At 42.4% G+C, this 18,078-nt stretch overlaps 1 protein-coding gene across 1 annotated transcript in view; it reads left to right on the forward strand.

The window, feature by feature from the left end:
- Positions 1–18,078, forward strand: part of KIF6 (kinesin family member 6) — a 417,940-nt gene that overhangs the window by 306,963 nt on the left and 92,899 nt on the right. The gene's annotated exons all lie outside the window — the stretch shown is intronic.

Consider the following 18,078-nt stretch of genomic DNA (forward strand, 5'->3'; position numbering starts at 1 on the left):
GAAGACTTTCTTATCTCTCCTTGCTATTCTTTGGAACTCTGCATTCAGATGCTTATATCTTGTCCAAAATTACTTGTCCAAAATTCTTCATTTGCCAAAGATGTGTCCATCACACCCTATGGTTATATATGACCTTTCCCTGGTGCCCTCCCTTGATAACTTCATGGCCAGTGATGCTACCAGCTAAATAATAGGGTTGCTGCTCTCACGGCTTGTACACATCAAGGCTATGGCATCCCATTTACTATGGAAGCAAAAGAGTTAGTCCCCAACCTGTCCTGTAAATAAGAAATACACTGCTATCTGGTGATGCTGGAAACATTTGGGAAAGTGAGTGACAGAACAAAGTCCTGACCAATCAAAATCTACTGATACATCTCAAAGCTGCTAGCTCCCATCTAGCTTTTGCTCAGGTAGCTAACAAGCAGAAAACCTGGTTTTCATGTAGCTTTCTTTTGCCGTAAACTGGAACAGTCATGCTTTCAGGAACCTAAAGTTTGTTATACATTAACAAGGGTAAAAATGATCAGTTGAAAGAGGCAGTTCTTGAAAGGCCTTTCATCCATCGTAGGTATATCCTTATGCATAATTCAGCAAGCTGTAACCATCTCTGGGGTCACAGTCACTCAGTGGTGCTTGCAAACACTCTGCCTGGCCTGGCCACCTCAGCCTGTTGGCTTCCAGGCTGTGTCAAGACCGGCTGCCAAGTGATGGCCTGACCGGGCTGAGGACGAGGAGGCTAGTGGCTGTTTTATATTCGATTCAGCTTTTAACCAAAAGTTGTGAAGATGCCCACAACTTTCAACTATGAAGGAAAAGTTGTGTGAGATAAACATTAAATACAAAAGTAGGGACCCTTCACTGGGACCCTTCAGTTAGTGCACAAGTTTGTACTTCACACACCAGCTAATCTAAAGCAGATATAGGATTTAATTGAGATCACTTTTTCCAAAAAAATAAAAAAGGAGAGGGGTAAGACTCCCATATGCATAGAGGTTCCCTCATCCTCCAGATACTCCATAGCCAAAATAAATATGTTTTCATTTAGCCTGGAAATGCAGATGGTCTCCAAATGCCTGATAGTCTATCTTGTTAATCACAGTCAGGCCAGCATGAGCCCCTCCCCGCTGCTGCTCAGCCCTGAGCAGAACATGAGGTCTGGTCTCCCTTCTAGAGTTGACCAGACCTTGCAAAGTGCATTAGCGGGGGGTGGGGATCAAGAAGAAAGGGCTCCTCACCTGCCAGCTGTGCTCCTCCTGCTCTTGGCCCATCATGCGGGCCCCACCCTCTGTCAGACCGTAACTCATGGGGGTAGAAACATATATATGACCAGCTACACACGGTCCAAGTCATAAATGTGCACATTTGAGAAGCTGGGACCTATGAAATATAAAGGCATGGTGGGAGGTTACTGGAATGACACCTGAGGTAAATTTTAAGGAGAACAATGATTTGACAAGAGAGAGATGGAAGAGGAAGAAAGTGAAGGAAGGCTCAGAGGCAAAGAGGCGAGCTGTGTGGGAAGGAGAGAGCTGGCATATTTGGCTGGAACGTGAAACACCAGCTGGAGGATAGAGGCAGACGTAGAAGGACAGCACCTGACGGGGTCCAAGAGTCAGAATTTTTATTTAATGCAAAAGACAATTGGCAGTCACTGTGGGAAATCAGAAAAGAGAAGCGATGGCATAAAAATACAGTTACGTTAAAGAGCGGCCATCTGATGGAATATCACGTGTTTTTTTTTTTTAATACTTTTGAAGCATTTCTGATTACCCAGGAAACATTTTGCGGTGTGATGAGAAATCAAAAGGATGAATGCAAGCTTTGTTTATGATACAACTTTAATTACGTTACATAGTCTCAACGTGTATAGAGAAATGTCTGAAGGAAAGTACACTTAAATATAGTTATTATCTCTTGGTAGTCAGATTGAAGATTTTTCTTTTCTTTAAGTTTATTCCAAATATTCTATAAGGAACATGTTATTTTAAAATCTGAAAAAAAAAATCACATGTCCTGTAAAATAAAAAGTGAGAGGAATTTGACTGGGTTGTAGGTTGGAGTTGATGAGAAGGGCACTAGCCAGTAGAGGTCTGAACAGTGTCTGAGCTGTAAGTTAGAGGCCTCACACTGGGAGTGGGATGTGGAAGTGAGATAAAGGAGGGAAAACGGGAGAGCTTAATTCAGAGGGATAAGGACAGAAGCGACACCATGAGGTTAGGTACTACATGTTCAAAGAGATGGAAATAGATGCACAGTGTCACAGGAAGGATAAAGGTACAACCTAGTAATTAAGTTGAAAGTGGAGAGGGTTTTTAGACAAAACTCAATTCAATGTTGTCCTTTTTGTTTTAGGTGTCTATAGGATAGAAGTTAGGCTAAGGGCTTTCTATTTGACACATTAACACAGGAACCCTTAATAGGATTTCTTACTCAGGGCTTTAGCTTGCTGGGTTTTCTTTCATGTTTAACACCTGATCTGTGCTGAAGAGGTAATCTTGATCCCTCCAGTTCTATATCTGATCATTCAGCTCATGAATATTTACTGAATGCTTTCTCTGTAAAAGTTCCCGGTCTTTATAATTTAGTAACTGGAAAAAATAACATATCTTCAAGAAAATTAGAGATACCAAGGGAACATTTCATGCAAAGATGCACTCGATAAAGGACAGAAATGGTATGGACCTAACAGAAGCAGAAGATTTTAAGAAGAGGTGGCAAGAATACACAGAAGAACTGTACAAAAAAGATCTTCACAACCCAGATAATGATGATAATGTGATCACTAATCTAGGGCCAGACATCTTGGAATGTGAAGTCAAGTGGGCCTTAGAAAGCATCACTATGAAGAAAGCTAGTGGAGGTGATAGAATTCCAGTTGAGCTGTTTCGAATCCTGAAAGATGATGCTGTGAAAGTGCTGCACTCAGTATGCCAGGAAATGTGGAAAACTCAGCAGTGGCCACAGGACTGGAAAAGGTCGGTTTTCATTCCAATCCCAAAGAAAGGTAATGCCAAAGAATGCTCAAACTACTGCACAATTGCACTCATCTCACATGCTAGTAAAGTAATGCTCAAAATTCTCCAAGCCAGGCTTCAGCAATACGTGAACCATGAACTCCCTGATGTTCAAGCTGGTTTCAGAAAAGGCAGAGGAACCAGAGATCAAATTGCCAACATCCACTGGATCATGGAAAAAGCAAGAGAATTCCAGAAAAACATCTATTTCTGCTTTATTGACTATGCCAAAGCCTTTGACTGTGCAGATCACAATAAACTGTGGAAAATTCTGAAAGAGATGGGAATACCAGACCACCTAACCTGCCTCTTGAGAAATCTGTATGCAGGTCAGGAAGCAGCAGTTAGAACTGAACATGGAACAATAGACTGGTTCCAAATAGGAAAAGGAGTACATCAAGGCTGTATATTGTCACCCTGCTTATTTAACTTCTATGCAGAGTACATCATGAGAAACGCTGGGCTGGATGAAACACAAGCTGGAATCAAGATTGCCAGGAGAAATATCAGTAACCTCAGATATGCAGATGACACCACCCTTATGGCAGAAAGTGAGGAGGAGCTAAAAAGCCTCTTGATGAAAGTGAAAGAGGAGAGCGAAAAAGTTGGCTTAAAGCTCAACATTCAGAAAACGAAGATCATGGCATCCGGTCCCATCACTTCATGGGAAATAGATGGGGAAACAGTAGAAACAGTGTCAGACTTTATTTTGGGGGGCTCCATAATCACTGCAGATGGTGACTGCAGCCATGCAATTAAAAGATGCTTACTCCTTGGAAGAAAAGTTATGACCAACCTAGATAGTATATTCAAAAGCAGAGACATTACTTTGCCGACTAAGGTCCATCTAGTCAAGGCTATGGTTTTTCCTGTGGTCATGTATGGATGTGAGAGTTGGACTGTGAAGAAGGCTGAGCACCGAAGAATTCATGCTTTTGAACTGTGGTGTTGGAGAAGACTGTTGAGAGTCCCTTGGACTGCAAGGAGATCCAACCAGTCCATTCTGAAGGAGATCAGTCCTGGGATTTCTTTGGAAGGAATGATGCTAAAGCTGAAGCTCCAGTACTTTGGCCACCTCATGAGAAGAGTTGACTCATCAGAAAAGACTCTGATGCTGGGAGGGATTGGGGGCAGGAGGAGAAGGGGACGACCGAGGATGAGATGGCTGGATGGCATCATCGACTCGATGGACGTGAGTCTGAGTGGACGCCGGGAGATGGTGATAGACAGGGAGGCCTGGCGTGCTGCAGTTCATGGGGTCGCAAAGAGTCGGACATGACTGAGGGACTGAACTGAACTGAATGCTATAGAAAAGACAGAACATGACAAGGTCCATAAGACAGATACAGTTGTGTTACTCTGGGCTTCTCAGCTGAGGTATCCAGTGGCCCCTCCATCTTCTGTCTCTACCCCATCTCTGCAAATTTATTACTATTCTTCAACATGTTCTTCTACTCTGTTAGACTGCCTGTTGTCTCTTTTCCCGCATGGAATGCTTTCAGGTGCAAGTTTTATTCTCTGTTAATGTAAGACTTTTCATCTTCATATGAGTTGCCTCATAGCAACAAGTGGTCTGCTGTTGCTCCAGGCATCATATAATGTTCACATGCAAAGTAAGAAAAAAGAGAAGGGAACGGTGCTAGCAGATTCTTGACTTTTTCCCTTTATCAAGAAAGCAGAAGACTTCCCAGAAGGCCACTTCAAACGCGGTCATGCATTTTCTTTGGTCAAAAATGTGTTACACAGCTACGCTAAGGTGCTAGAAAGTCTGGGAACATGAATGTATGGCTTTTCTAGCCTCTAGAGCTGAACTGTCCAATTTGGTAGCCACTAGCTACCTGTGATTATTGAGGACTTAAAATGAAATTGGGCTTCCCTGAAGCTTGGACGGCAAAGAATCTGCTTGCAATGCAGGAGACCCAGTTGGATCCCTCGGTCGGGAAGATCCCCTGGAGAAAGGGAATGGCAACCCACTCTAGTATTCTTGCCGGGAGAATCCTATCGACAGAGGAGCCTGGTGGGCTACAGTCCATGGGTTTGCAAAGAGTCAGACATGACTCAGCGACTAAGCACACACAAAATGAGGTTAGTGCTACTAATCTCTTAGTGCCACCAAGGCTCTGAATTTCTAATTTTATTTAACTTTAATTTATTATTAATTTATAATAATTTTATTTAATTCAAATATAAAAATGGAAGCAGTAAAACACCTGTCGCCATCAGCTACAACTTTGTTGTTTTGGTAGGAGTACATTTCACTTTAATCTTATACTTTAATCATTGCGTGATACAAGATTTTAATATTGTACTATGTGTCAATAGGCACATGTGTGGTTTCTAGTACTGGACATAAACATTTAATTGACCAGTTCTGTCAATATGGATGTGACTATCAATAGACAATACTTTTTTAGCCCTCATTTTGGTTAGTAGCTCAAATGGTAAAGAATCCACCTGCAAGGCAGGAGACCCCAGTTCGATTCCTAGGTTGGGACAATCCCCTGGAGAAGGGATAGGCTACCTACTCCAGTATTCATAGGGCTCCCTGGTGGCTCAGACAGTAAAGAATCCACCTGTAATGTGGGAGACCTGGGTTTTGTCCCTGTTTGGGAAGATCCCCTGGAGGAGGGCATGCACTCCTCCACTCGAGTATTCTTGCCTGCAGAATCCCCATGGACAAAGGACATGGCGACCTACTGGAAAACCTTTAAGGATATTTAGGAAAATTGTAAATTCTATGAAATATAAATATAGATCATGTTTTCGATGTCTATTCAGTGTCTGAATTGTGATGTACTATAAACATAAAATAAGTAAATGAGTTCAAAGATTTATCATAAAAAGCAAATGCAAATATCTTAATTTTATAAATATTGATTACATTTTGAAATTATAATGTTTTGGATATATTGGGTTAAATAAAATATATTATTAAAATTAACTTTACCTCTTTCTTTTTACATTATTAATCTACTAGAAAACTTAAAATTATGTATAAATGACTTGTAGAATATTTTTATTGAACAGTGATTTTCTAGAGTGAAAGGAAGACAAAGGTGAAGTGGATTAGGGCTGATTCTTAGGTTAGCCAACCAACAGGGTTGGCCTCACTCATATCATCTGAGTCATCTGCCCATGAAGAATACCTCTTTTCAACTATTAACTGGTACAGAGCAGTGTTCAATAAATCTTGAGTATGATTTATTGCTGAAGTTATTCCTATTGCTATTAAGTTTGGCCTTAAGCAAGATCTAGCTTGGCTTTAAGCAAGTTCTAGTCTAAAGCTGATGTCTTCCAAAAACTCTTCTTTGACAACCTGGTTTAGGACTTTTATTCATGCATGCATGCTCACTTTCAAATTAAAAAGTATTTTATATTGAAATGATTGTAAAAGAATGCATTAAGGAAATTAATAATTCTACCAGGATGAGTTATGAAAGATTACCCAAGAAGAGGTAGCACTTGAACTGAAATTAGAAGAATGAATTGGAGCTTACCATGTGGAGAGGGCATTCCAAACCAAGGAGGCAAGATTGCAAAAGCATGAAAACACATAGGATATTTAGACACTGGTGAAAATTTAACCCCAGAGTAAATTGCTGGGAATTGAAGGTGGAACTTGGGCTTTCTGTAAGGGCAGAGTGGGAAGTAAGCAGGATATTTCTCTAAGCAGGGGAATGATAAGAACAGATGTGTTCTCCTAATGTACTTCTTTCTTGTAGTAAGGGATTTATCCTGATGTTGTTTCTCTACCTTTCCAAGATATATGCTTATTTCATTAACTTAAAGTCTTCCTTATTTTCTGATAGAATCCTGAAGCTATTAATTTGCTATTAATTACTGTTTTAGCTGCATTCCACAAGATTTAATATGAAAACTTTTAACATTGTAATAAATATTATCAAGGGCTTCCCAGATTGCACTAGTAGTAACGAACCCACCCATGCAGGAGACGTGAGAGACACGGGTTTGATTCCTGGGTTGGGAAGATCCCTGGAGAAAGAAATGGCAATCCAGGCCAGTATTCCTGCCTGGAGAATCCCATGGACAGAGGAGCCTGGTGGGCCACAGTCCACGGGGTTGCACAGAGTCAGACATGACTGACATGACTTAGCACACATGCAGATATTGTCTACTTTCCTTCTTGGTTTTTCTTTGACCCATGAATAATTTTGAGATGTTCTATAAATTATCAAACATGTGGACTTTTTATTACTAATTTTTAAGTTGTTTGTTTATTTGGCTACATGGAGTCTTAGTTGCGGCATGTGGGATGTTCATTGTGTCATGCGGGATCTTTTGATGTGGTGTGTTGACTCTCTAGTTGTGGAACTCAAGCTCCAGGGCATGTGGGCTCAGTAGTTGCCATGCTCGAGCTTAGTTGCTCCAAGGCATGTGGGATCTTAGTTCCCCAAACAGAGATGAAACCCACATCCCCGCATTACAAGGTGAATTTTTACCACCGGATCACCAGGGAATTCCCATGGACTTTTTAAAGATATCTTTTTGTTTTTTTTAATTTCTAATTTTATTGCACTGTCATCAATGAACATGGTTTGTATGACTAAATCTTTGTACTTGTTGAGCCCTGATTTGGGACCTAGTACATATTTGTTTTTTGTCAATGTTCCATGTATGTTCATAAAGAATGTATGTTTTCCCATTTGGGGATATAAGTTTTACTCATTTAGTCTAGTTATCTTTCAATTATTGAGAAGGTCTATTTAAAGGTTCCATTGTAATAATGGATTTAGCCACTTTTTTGTAATTTATTTACCCTGGTTCTGTCCATTTTGTTGCTGTACTATCAGTGCTTTCAATTTATGAATTATTATATCTGCTTTATGATTTCTTTTCATCAACACATAGTGAACCTATTAGCCCCTAACAATGAACTTGGCTTAAAATTTATTTTGCCTGATAGTAACTTTGCTACACTAGCTTTCCTTTGGTTAGTGTTTACAGTCCTATTACTTTCAGTCTTTATTTTCAAAATTCAATCTGACAATCTTTATTATTATAATACTGAATTTGATCTATTTCCATTTATTGTGATTACTAATATCTTGGATTTCTGGTTTTATTTAACTTATCCTTTTCTATTCATTATAACTTGTCTTTCCTTCTATTTTTATTTCCTACTTTCAGTAGATTTATTGAGGGTTTTCCCCTTTTATTTTTATATTGACTTGGAATTTCATAGACTATTTCTATTATTCTCAAATTTGACAAACAATTTTTACTTTATGAAATAAAATGCTAGTTAATAGTTCTACCCCTTCCTAAAAAAAAGAACTTAGAACATTTTAATTCCAAGCACTCTCTATCTTAAATATTGTAGGTGTTCAACATATTACCAGGTTTATGTTCATTCTTCTTTTATTCCAAATTAATAATAGTATTAGTATTGTTATATACCAGCACTACTTATTTAGATTTATCTTCCTAGTTTCTTTATTTGTTTAACTTTACTTGCCTTTACTAATTCTTCTTGCATCTTCCTTCTTTCTTTTACATTCAACGTTTTCTTCATGAAGTAAAATACAAGAATAAATTGGAGCCTGCCATGTGGAAAAAGGCATTCCAGGCCAAGAAGACAGCATCACAAACTCCCAAAGCCATGAGAAGATATAATATATTTGGATACTGGTGAAAATTTTTGTGTAGCTGGGGTAAAGATTACTGGGCTTTCTAAGGATGGAGAGGGAAATAAGCATTCTGTTCCCCAGATGTGAATGTCAGTTTAGCTGAGAATAGAATTCTAGGTTGGTACATATTTTCGTTCAATACTTTAAAGCTACTATCTTACTGTCTTTTTCCCCATTGTTACAATCGGGAAGTTTTCTGTAAATCTAGTTGTCCTTCTTTAGTAAGTAAGGTACCTTTTAAAACCCCTGACTACCTTCAAGACTTTTGTTTTTGGTGTTCTCAGTATAAATATTATTAGGGAATGAGTTTGGGTTTCATTTTTCCTGTCCAGGATTTATTGTGCTTCCTGAATACCAGGATTCACATATTTTTTATTTCTGGAAAATGCAAAGCCATTATCTCTTCTAATATCGACTCTCCTCAGTTCTGTTTTCTTCTTTGGAAACTCCTACTAAACATCTGTTAGGTCTTATTGTTCTAGCTTCCTCATTTCAGCCTCTCCCATTTTCCATCTCTTTAGATATCTGTGCTGCATTTTGAGTGACTTCCTCAGATGAATCTTTTCTTTCTTTTGGTTTCTGAGTCTTTGTATCAAAGATTGCCAGAAACTAGCATTACCTTTGCATTTGTCAGTTGCCTGAACTAATTCAGTCCTTTGTTTAAGGTCGTCTTAAGTTTTGGCTTTCCGTTATTTGCAACTCAGGAGTTCTAGTATACACTCGCACAGTGCATGTCATCAGATTCCGTCAGAAGCATTCACAGAATCCAACGCCTCCACCCCACTGAGCTCACTGGTGTTAGCTCTGCCACTTAGATGGGCAAGCAGCATAGCTGCCAGTAGCAGAGATTTGCAGTGATCAGAGACACAGAAGGACAATAAGGAGAGATGCTGGAGAGGAAATTTTTAATAATTAAGGCATATTTAAATATTGCAGAGAGACTAAGAGGTATGAGAACTGAAAATATGTTCTGGAATTGCCAGTTAGGAGCAGATTGCTGACAGTTATATTCTGCCTTTACTTTTTATGGCTTCTGCTGGCTCTTTATCAGTTACTGTAATTAGCAGAATGCATAAAAGATGGATATTCCAAAAATATTGAGAATTGATTGGTGGATTTTTAGCCTGGGGAGTTGGGAACATACAAATATATAGTTTTTTGGTATATGGTTTCTGTGGAAGGGATGAGAAATGATGTTTTCAAAAAACAAGAAAGGCTGTTCTAAATTGAAAATAATCTAGAAAGGATGTAAAGTTTGTAAGTTAGACAACTTAACTCAAGTTGTCCATGTAGCTTATGGAATCTCCCTACAGTAGTATGGGTATGTAAGAGGCTATTTAAAGGGATTAATTAGAAATTTCAAGCCATTTTTCAAAACACACACACGAATCCACTCTCTGGTCCCATTTCCCCTTATTGTGGTCCTGGGACGTGTTCATCATACCCAAGGCATCAGAGAAGAAAAACAGCCTTTTCAGAGCAGTTACTACTCTCGCAACTGACAAAACTGATCATTTGAAATGATCATTTCAAATGTTTCCTCAGCTGAAGACCATTAACATAGCAGGTGTCCTCGGGAGAAGGCTCTGGAACAGAAGGCCCTGAAATTCTCCTTCCACCACAGACTCATCTCTAGATCACATTTATTCACTGTGATTGCTGTGTCTGTAAGTCCATCTGTCTAAGTCACCAGGTTTGGGCAACTCAGAGGTATCTCTCATCATGGACTCTTCAACAACGTTGTGGGTTAAATCAACCCAAAGAAAGATATTTCTTCCTTGACCTCAATTCCAGCAGGTCCAAGTGAGCTGGCAGGGGGCAGGAGAGAATGTCCAGGAATCACAGTGCTATAGGAATTGTATGCTGCTGGCTGAAAGAGGTGCTTTTGCATCTGTTCTGAAACAAATTTTCCGATCGCTGGCTTTCTGTGCCATTTTTACTGTTTATTTTGTTGCTTGGCTCGCACTGGGCCTGAGCTTGACTTGGGTCCATGCGTCTGGAAAGCACGGTGCAGCTCGCTCTCCTTCCACGCATCCTACTCTTTTAATAAAACGGTTCCTTTTTTTTAACATACAGAATTACTGATCCCAGCATTTGGGAACAGGGAAAGCACTGATAATTTGCTTAAAATGAGTCACTTTTGCACCAGACTGGGAGCCCCATGACTCATAATTACAAGTTCAAAGACTGGCTGTTGGTAACAAGAGGAAGCCCAGCCAGGGGGGCTTTCAGCCCACTCACTCTTCGTATTTTTTTGTTTGTTTGTTTCCAAAGAGCAAATTACTGCCCAAGGCAACCTAGAGCTCATTAGTGGACCCAGTGGAGTGAAAGGCGGCTTCCTGGGCCCAGGCAGAGAGGACAGACTTTCTCCCCAGCCACTGGACTGCAAACAGTTAACCAGGTCCAAGAGCATCTGCCAGGAATATTTTCCACTGCAGATGAACGCCAACCCAAGATGCTTTTAGGCAAATCAAATCGCGATTCTTCTTCATCAGGCTACTTGACTTTTAGCACCCTTTCCCTCCCCCGCCTCTTCCTGCCTTTGCAGCAGATGGCAGCAGTCAGGGCCCCGTGCCCTTGGTGTTGTTTTCCGCAGTTTGGTTCTGCTCCTGGCTTAAAGAAAAGACAGGATAAAAAAAAAAAGAAAGTGAGGGAAGAAGTCAGACAAGAGCTACTGCGGCAAGTGCCGAGAAAAGCTATTCACGTGCTGCTGCCACGTGTAGAGATGAGGCAGAGAGCAGGAGAGAAATACAAATGGGAACCACGAGGCCAGCAGGAGCTGGAGCCGATCCGTGGCCTCCCTCGGGTGCCTCCAGAGCCAGGACATCCCTGGAGTTTGGGAGAGGCGAGGATGGTACTGGCGGGCAGGTCTTGCCTGTTTCTCAACCCAGACAAAGGCACAAGACCCAAGCAGGGTCCACCTGGTCCCCAGCTTACAAAGAGCCTCCAGCTGGATCAGAAAGGTATGACGGAGGAGAGAGATTACACAGGACCTGTGGCAGTGGAGGGACTTGGAGCTGAAGGCGAAACACTGCTGGAAAGACCCGAAGGAAATACACGACTTGAGTTACTTTCCAAATTAGGTGGATCACTTTAGATAAGGAGAACATTATGTCTGAGGCTACAATAGAGGACTTTGATACCTTTACTTATCATCAGCCATCAGCCAAGGCCTTTGAAACTCCATCCTTGGAGTTTTTCTATCAACATTAGCAGATGTTGTCTTAGATGCGGCAAAATGTTTCAGTTTTAAATTGTGGTGTCATGCTTTACATGGTTGTTAGTTTCTGCTGTACAACAGCACGAATTAGTTATAAGTATACCTATATCCCCCCCCTCTTTGACCTCTCTCCCACTACCCCCCATCCCACCCTTCTAGGTCACCACAGAGCTCCAGGCTGAGCTCCCTGTGTTAAACTGCAGGTTCCTGCTAGCTAGCTATTATACACATGGTAGTAAATACATGTCAATCCTAACCCCCCAATTCATCCACTCCTCTCCTCTCCTCATGCCTGTTCTCTATGTCTGCATCTCTAGTTTTACTACAGATCTCAGATCTCACAAAGATACAACCCACATGCTGGTGCATCGGCAAATAAACAGTCCAGTTCTTGGTGCTGGGGTTGAAGCCCTCCCCCCACCAAGTGCTTTAGACCACTGCCGCTTCTCTCACTGCCCCAGCACTTTTCCCACACACTCATACACGTCGAGGGGGAGGAACAAGCGTTGATCAAAAACCTTGTGTGAACAAGTCAGGGCGTCACGTTTCTTCCGAATTTCAAGCCCACTTAATCCCCCAAACAAGCTTATGAGCCAGGAGACATTGCTCTTCCCATTTTATAACTGAGAAAACCAAGGACACCACCGATTTGCAGACTCACAAAGTAAAAAAAGGCTTTCTTTGTAGTGTCTTCTTGAAGGTCACGAGCCACAGGGCACCACTACATGACCAGTCATTTAAGACCTTCCCTTCTCAGCCTCCGACTGTCCGTCAGCTCTTCTCGAGAGGCTGAGTTCCTCTCCTTCAGATCACCCGATTCGTGCCAGACAGTCAGTGTTCGTGCCATATCTTCTGGAACCCTCTTTCAGTTATGCTTTCATCAGCTAGAGTGCCCCGCACACACTCAGCAACCTGACCTTTCACTTTTCACAGACTTGCGTTTGCTCCCTGACCTCATTCTCCTGGGATGCAGACCCTTAACATCCCTTCCCTGTGGCCACTTGGCAGCCCTGCTGCCTCTGTCACACACACACAGAGACTGTACATAAACAGGTGCAATTATTTCGATTTCCCAAAAGAAAACTAAGGAACAGAGGAATTAAGTCACTTGCTCATTAAGATCATGCCCTAGCAGGGTGTCTTTCTACAGCTGGGGTTTTTTCCAGGCACTGCTGAGAACTGTAAACTGGCTCCCTAGAAAGCAAGAACTTTAATTCAGAAGCTCCCTCTAGGAATCTAGCCTGCGGAAATAATCCAGAATGTCTTTGTGCAAATACCGTGTTCTCAGAGACGCTCCTCCAGTCCCCCTAAGGAAAACCGGCTCACCCTGCCAGTCGTAGCCCTCTGTTCCCTTATTCTGCCTCATCACTGATTAGTTTGATCCTCCTGGCCCTTCACCCTCAGGAGGATGAACGCTTTTCCAAGGAAGTGGGCCTTTGTTCACCAGCTCTCAGTAACTGGGGTACAGTGGGCACTCAGTAAATGCTAGTTATGTTAATTACGTAATAATTCAATGTGGAGTAAAATTTATACACCAAGATGCTCGCTGCAGCATTTACAGAGCATATATATATAAAATAATGTATAAGTCCAACATTAGGGAATGGGCTATAATGAAGAAATATTAGACAGCTGTAAAAGGTAATAATATTCATGAAGAATTTAATGACTTAGAAAAAAGGATTATGAGATAATTTTAAGTGAAATAAACAGGCTACAAAATTGTATATACATTATCATCTTAACCATGTAGTTAAACAAAGTATAGAAAAAACCGAGGTGGAGGAATGGCAAGCGTTTTTTGTTTTTTTTTTCCTGCTTATTTGTACCATTTTTTTATTTCCTAAATTTGGGGCAATGGGCGAGTTATATCTTGATAATAAGGAAAATCAAATAATACCTTTGACATATTCTTACCTCATTAGGCAAACATGGAGAAGGCAATGGCACCCCACTCCAGTACTCTTGCCTGGAAAATCTCATGGATGGAGGAGCCTGGTGGGCTGCAGTCCGTGGGGTCGCAAAGAGTCCAACATGACTGAGCAACTTCACTTTCACTTTTCACTTTCATGCATTGGAGAAGGAAATGGCAACCCACTCCAGTGTTCCTGCCTGGAGAATCCCAGGGATGGGGGAGTCTAGTGGGCTGCCGTCTCTGGGGTCGCACAGAGTCGGACACGACTGAAGTGACTTAGCAGCAGCAGCAGGCAAAGATATGGGCTTTAAATCTTTAGGACTTGCCTTCTGCATCAGCTGTATTCCTCTCTGAATCCCTATAGGATAATGCATCTATGAAACAAAAACTCTTCAGAAACTTCCCTGAATGGCATAATACAAATGGTTCATAATGGTAAATTTCCTTCTCTTTGTTGAGGATGTATGAATGCCAAGCACAGATGTTAACTTGGATAACCCTTCAGCATCCTGAAATGATGCTCAGTTCAGTTCAGTTCAGTTGCTCAGTCGTGTCCGACTCTTTGCGACCCTATGAATCGCAGCACACCAGGCCTCCCTGTCCATCACCATCTCCCAGAGTTCACTCAAACTCACGTCCATTGAGTCCATGATGCCATCCAGCCATCTCATCCTCTGTCATCCCCTTCTCCTCCTGCCCTCAATCTTTCCCATCATCAGGGTCTTTTCAAATGAGTCAGCTCTTCACATGAGGTGGCCAGAGTACTGGAGTTTCAGCTTTAGCATCATTCCTTCCAAAGAACACCCATGACTGACTCCTTTGGAATGGACTGGTTGGATCTCCTTGCAGTCCAAGAGACTCTCAAGAGTCTTCTCCAATGCCACAGTTCAAAAGCGTCAATTCTTTGGCACTCAGCTTTCTTCACAGTCCCACTCTCACATCCATACATGACCACTGGAAAAACCATAGCCTTGACTAGATGGACCTTAGTCGGGAAAGTAATGTCTCTGCTTTTCAATATGCTGTCTAGGTTGGTCATAACTTTTCTTCCAAGGAGTAAGTGTCTTATAACTTCATGGCTGCAGTCACCATCCGCAGTGATTTTGGAGCCCAAAAAAATAAAGTCTGACACTGTTTCCACTGTTTCCCCATCTATTTCCCATGAAGTGATGGGACCAGATGCCATGATCTTCGTTTTCTGAATGTTGAGCTTTAAGCCAACTTTTCACTCTCCTCTTTCACTTTCATCAAGAGGCTTTTTAGCTCCTCTTCACTTTCTGCCATAAGGGTGGTGTCATCTACATATCTGAGGTTATTGATATTTCTCCTGGCAATCTTGATTCCAGCTTGTGCTTCTTTCAGCCCAGCATTTCTCATGATGTACTCTGCATATAAGTTAAATGAGCAGGGTGACAATATACAGCCTTGACATACTCCTTTCCCTATTTGGAACCAGATGGTGCTTCCCTGGTGGCTCAGACAGTAAAGAATCCACCTGTAATGCAGGAGACCTGGGTTCAATCCCTGGGCTGAGAAGATCCCCTGGAGAAGGGCATGGCAACCCACTCCAGTGTTCTTGCCTGAAGAATCCCCATGGACAGAGGAGCCTGACGGGCTACAGTCCATGGGGTCCCAAAGAGTGGGACACGACTGAGCAAGTAAGCACAGCCCAAAGATTCTCATTTCTCCGTCTTAAAAATGAAAGGTCTTGGACTTCCGTGGTGGTCCAGTGATTTAGAATCCACCTGCCAATGCAGGAGACATGGGTTTGATCCCTCGTCCGGGAAGATCCCTCTGCTTGAGGGCAACTAAGCCCGTGCACCGCAAGCCACAACTACAGAGTGTCCCCGGCTCACCACAGCTAGAGAAAGCCCACGTGCAGCAGCCAAGACCCACTGCTGCCAAAAATAAACAAATAAGTGAAAGGAAAAGGAACTTCTTGCCAGGGGAAGGAATGGGAGCTGTTCTCAAAGGCCTCCTTGTCACTTCATGTGGAATGCAGGTTAGTTCCCTTTAGAAATAAATTAGTTCTGGGTTCAATATTCAGAAAATAAAAACAAAATAAACACCACACAAGTGAAAACTCAGTGAGAGAGCGAGAGCAGCAGGGTGAGGTGATGGGGGTACCCAGGAGATGGGTTAACAAAGGCCTGTGGAAGTCTGCCCGGGCAAGTCCCTGGGAAAGAAGAGTCATTTTAAAATTCTGATTGTGGGTGCAGAGAGAAGGGACTGCAAACCCAGGAGTCTTCATAAGGGGCAGGTTGGGCTTGATGTGGAAGGCAGGACCTATTTCCAATAGAACTTATACCCTGATCTTCCTTCCTCCAGTGCCTCCTTCCCGCCCTCCTCTTTCCCTCGATTCCTTCCTTCCTTCCCACCTTCGTCCCTTCTTTTCTTCCTTCCTTTCTTTTTTTTTTCTTCTTTCTCAACACCAGAGAAGGAGTAGTGAAAAAAGATTTATACCTAGGTGCAGTTCTCACTCTACATAATGCATGCATGTAGTTTCAGATGGTGACAAGTGGTAGGAAGGTTATAAAATGAGAATAATAGTAGGAAACGATTGCGGTGGGTTGAGGACCAAAGGAGGTGACGTGTGAGCAAAGAACCGAACAGGGAGTTGAAAGTCATAATGATTCAGGGAAAGAACATTCCAGACAAAACGGACAAACAGCACGTGTACAGACACAGAGGCAGGAATACTGTTGACATATTTGAGGAACTGAAAGATCCGTGAGCCAAGGAGAGACACGAGCAAAGGGGGTGTGAGTGGGAGATTGGTGGGGAAGACATGTAGGCAGAGACTAGATAACGGGAGGCCTGCCAGGCCAAGGAGTTTGGGGTTTGCAGTCCGTGGGGTCGCTAAGAGTCGGACACAACTGAGCGACTTCACTTTCACTTTTCGCTTTCCTGCATTAGAGAAGGAAATGGCAACCCACTCGACTGTTCTTGGCTGGAGAATCCCAGGGATGGGGGAGCCTGGTGGGTTGCCGTCTATGGGGTTGCACAGAGTCGGACACAACTGAAGCTACTTAGCAGCAGCAGCAGCAGGGCTTCCCTGATAGATCAGTTGGTAAAGAATCCTCCCGCAATTCGGGAGACCTGGGTTTAATCCCTGGGTTGGGAAGATCCCCTGGAGAAGGGAAAGGCTACCCACTCCAGTATTCTGGCCTGGAGAATTCCATGGATAGTCTGTGGGGTCGCAAAGAGTCGGACAGGACTGAGCGACTTTCACTTTCACTTCCTTGGGACCATGAGAAGCCACCAGAAAATTTAAAGCAGAGAAATGACGTGATTGTGTTCTTAGGAAATCACTCAGGTTGTTGTGGAGAGCAGAAAGATCACAGGAGAACAAAACGGAAGCCTCCCAAGGCCGTTAGGAGACAGTCCAGGTGAGCAGAGGAGGTGCCTTAGGATGGGGGGAGAAAGGAGACCAGGAGAAGCAAAGAGATGTAAAGCACACTCATGAAGGATTGCTGACCGCCTGTGCCCGCAGAGCTGAGACGGCAACTGAGGAACCGTGGAAGAGTCCTAGGATTTTTTTTGTTTGTTAGAGCAAGTGGTGCCATTGACTGATACGGAAATAATTAGGGGAAACAGCTTGGGGTGGAGTTTGGAATGGAGTATGAAACTTGGGGTTCTACTTGGGGCCTGTCAGGTCCGTGATGCCAATTAGAGAGTCAAGTAGATTTCAGGCGTTCTGTTGCGTGTCCCAATCTGGCCCTCAGTGGAGACGACAGAGTTAAAGATAGAACTTCTGGGAACCCTTGGTGTATAATGCATACTAAAACTGCGAGACTGAATGAAATTACATGCTGAAAGATAGGAGCACCCAGAGCTGAGTCCTGCTACCCTGCAGCATCTAGAGGCTGGAAGAAGAAGCCAGCCTGACCATTTAAACCACCCTCTCTCCCTATGTTGCTAAACTACAATTTGCAGCCACCTTAAAAATTCTGCTAGTGTGTTAAAGTAGTTCCCGCGCTCTGAACAGCTCGCTGCGAGGAGGTTCTTAGATGACTCATTATTACTTATGATGATGATAATAACTCATTGTTTACACTTTCACTTTTTATAGGGTATTCCATATTTATTCATTCACTCTGTCAGAGACTTAAATGATTCAGAGCTGCTGTATTCAGCTTTCTTTATTTTTACTGTAAAATATTTACACAGAAAACTGCATTGGAGATACATATACAGTTTCACAAATAATGCTTTTAAGAAACACAAGTTAACCAGAGATATTATCTCATCCTCGCTCGCTCAGACCTTGCTTGGAGC

This window comes from Budorcas taxicolor, chromosome 11 (assembly GCF_023091745.1).
Source record: "Budorcas taxicolor isolate Tak-1 chromosome 11, Takin1.1, whole genome shotgun sequence".
Classification (NCBI taxonomy): domain Eukaryota; kingdom Metazoa; phylum Chordata; class Mammalia; order Artiodactyla; family Bovidae; genus Budorcas; species Budorcas taxicolor.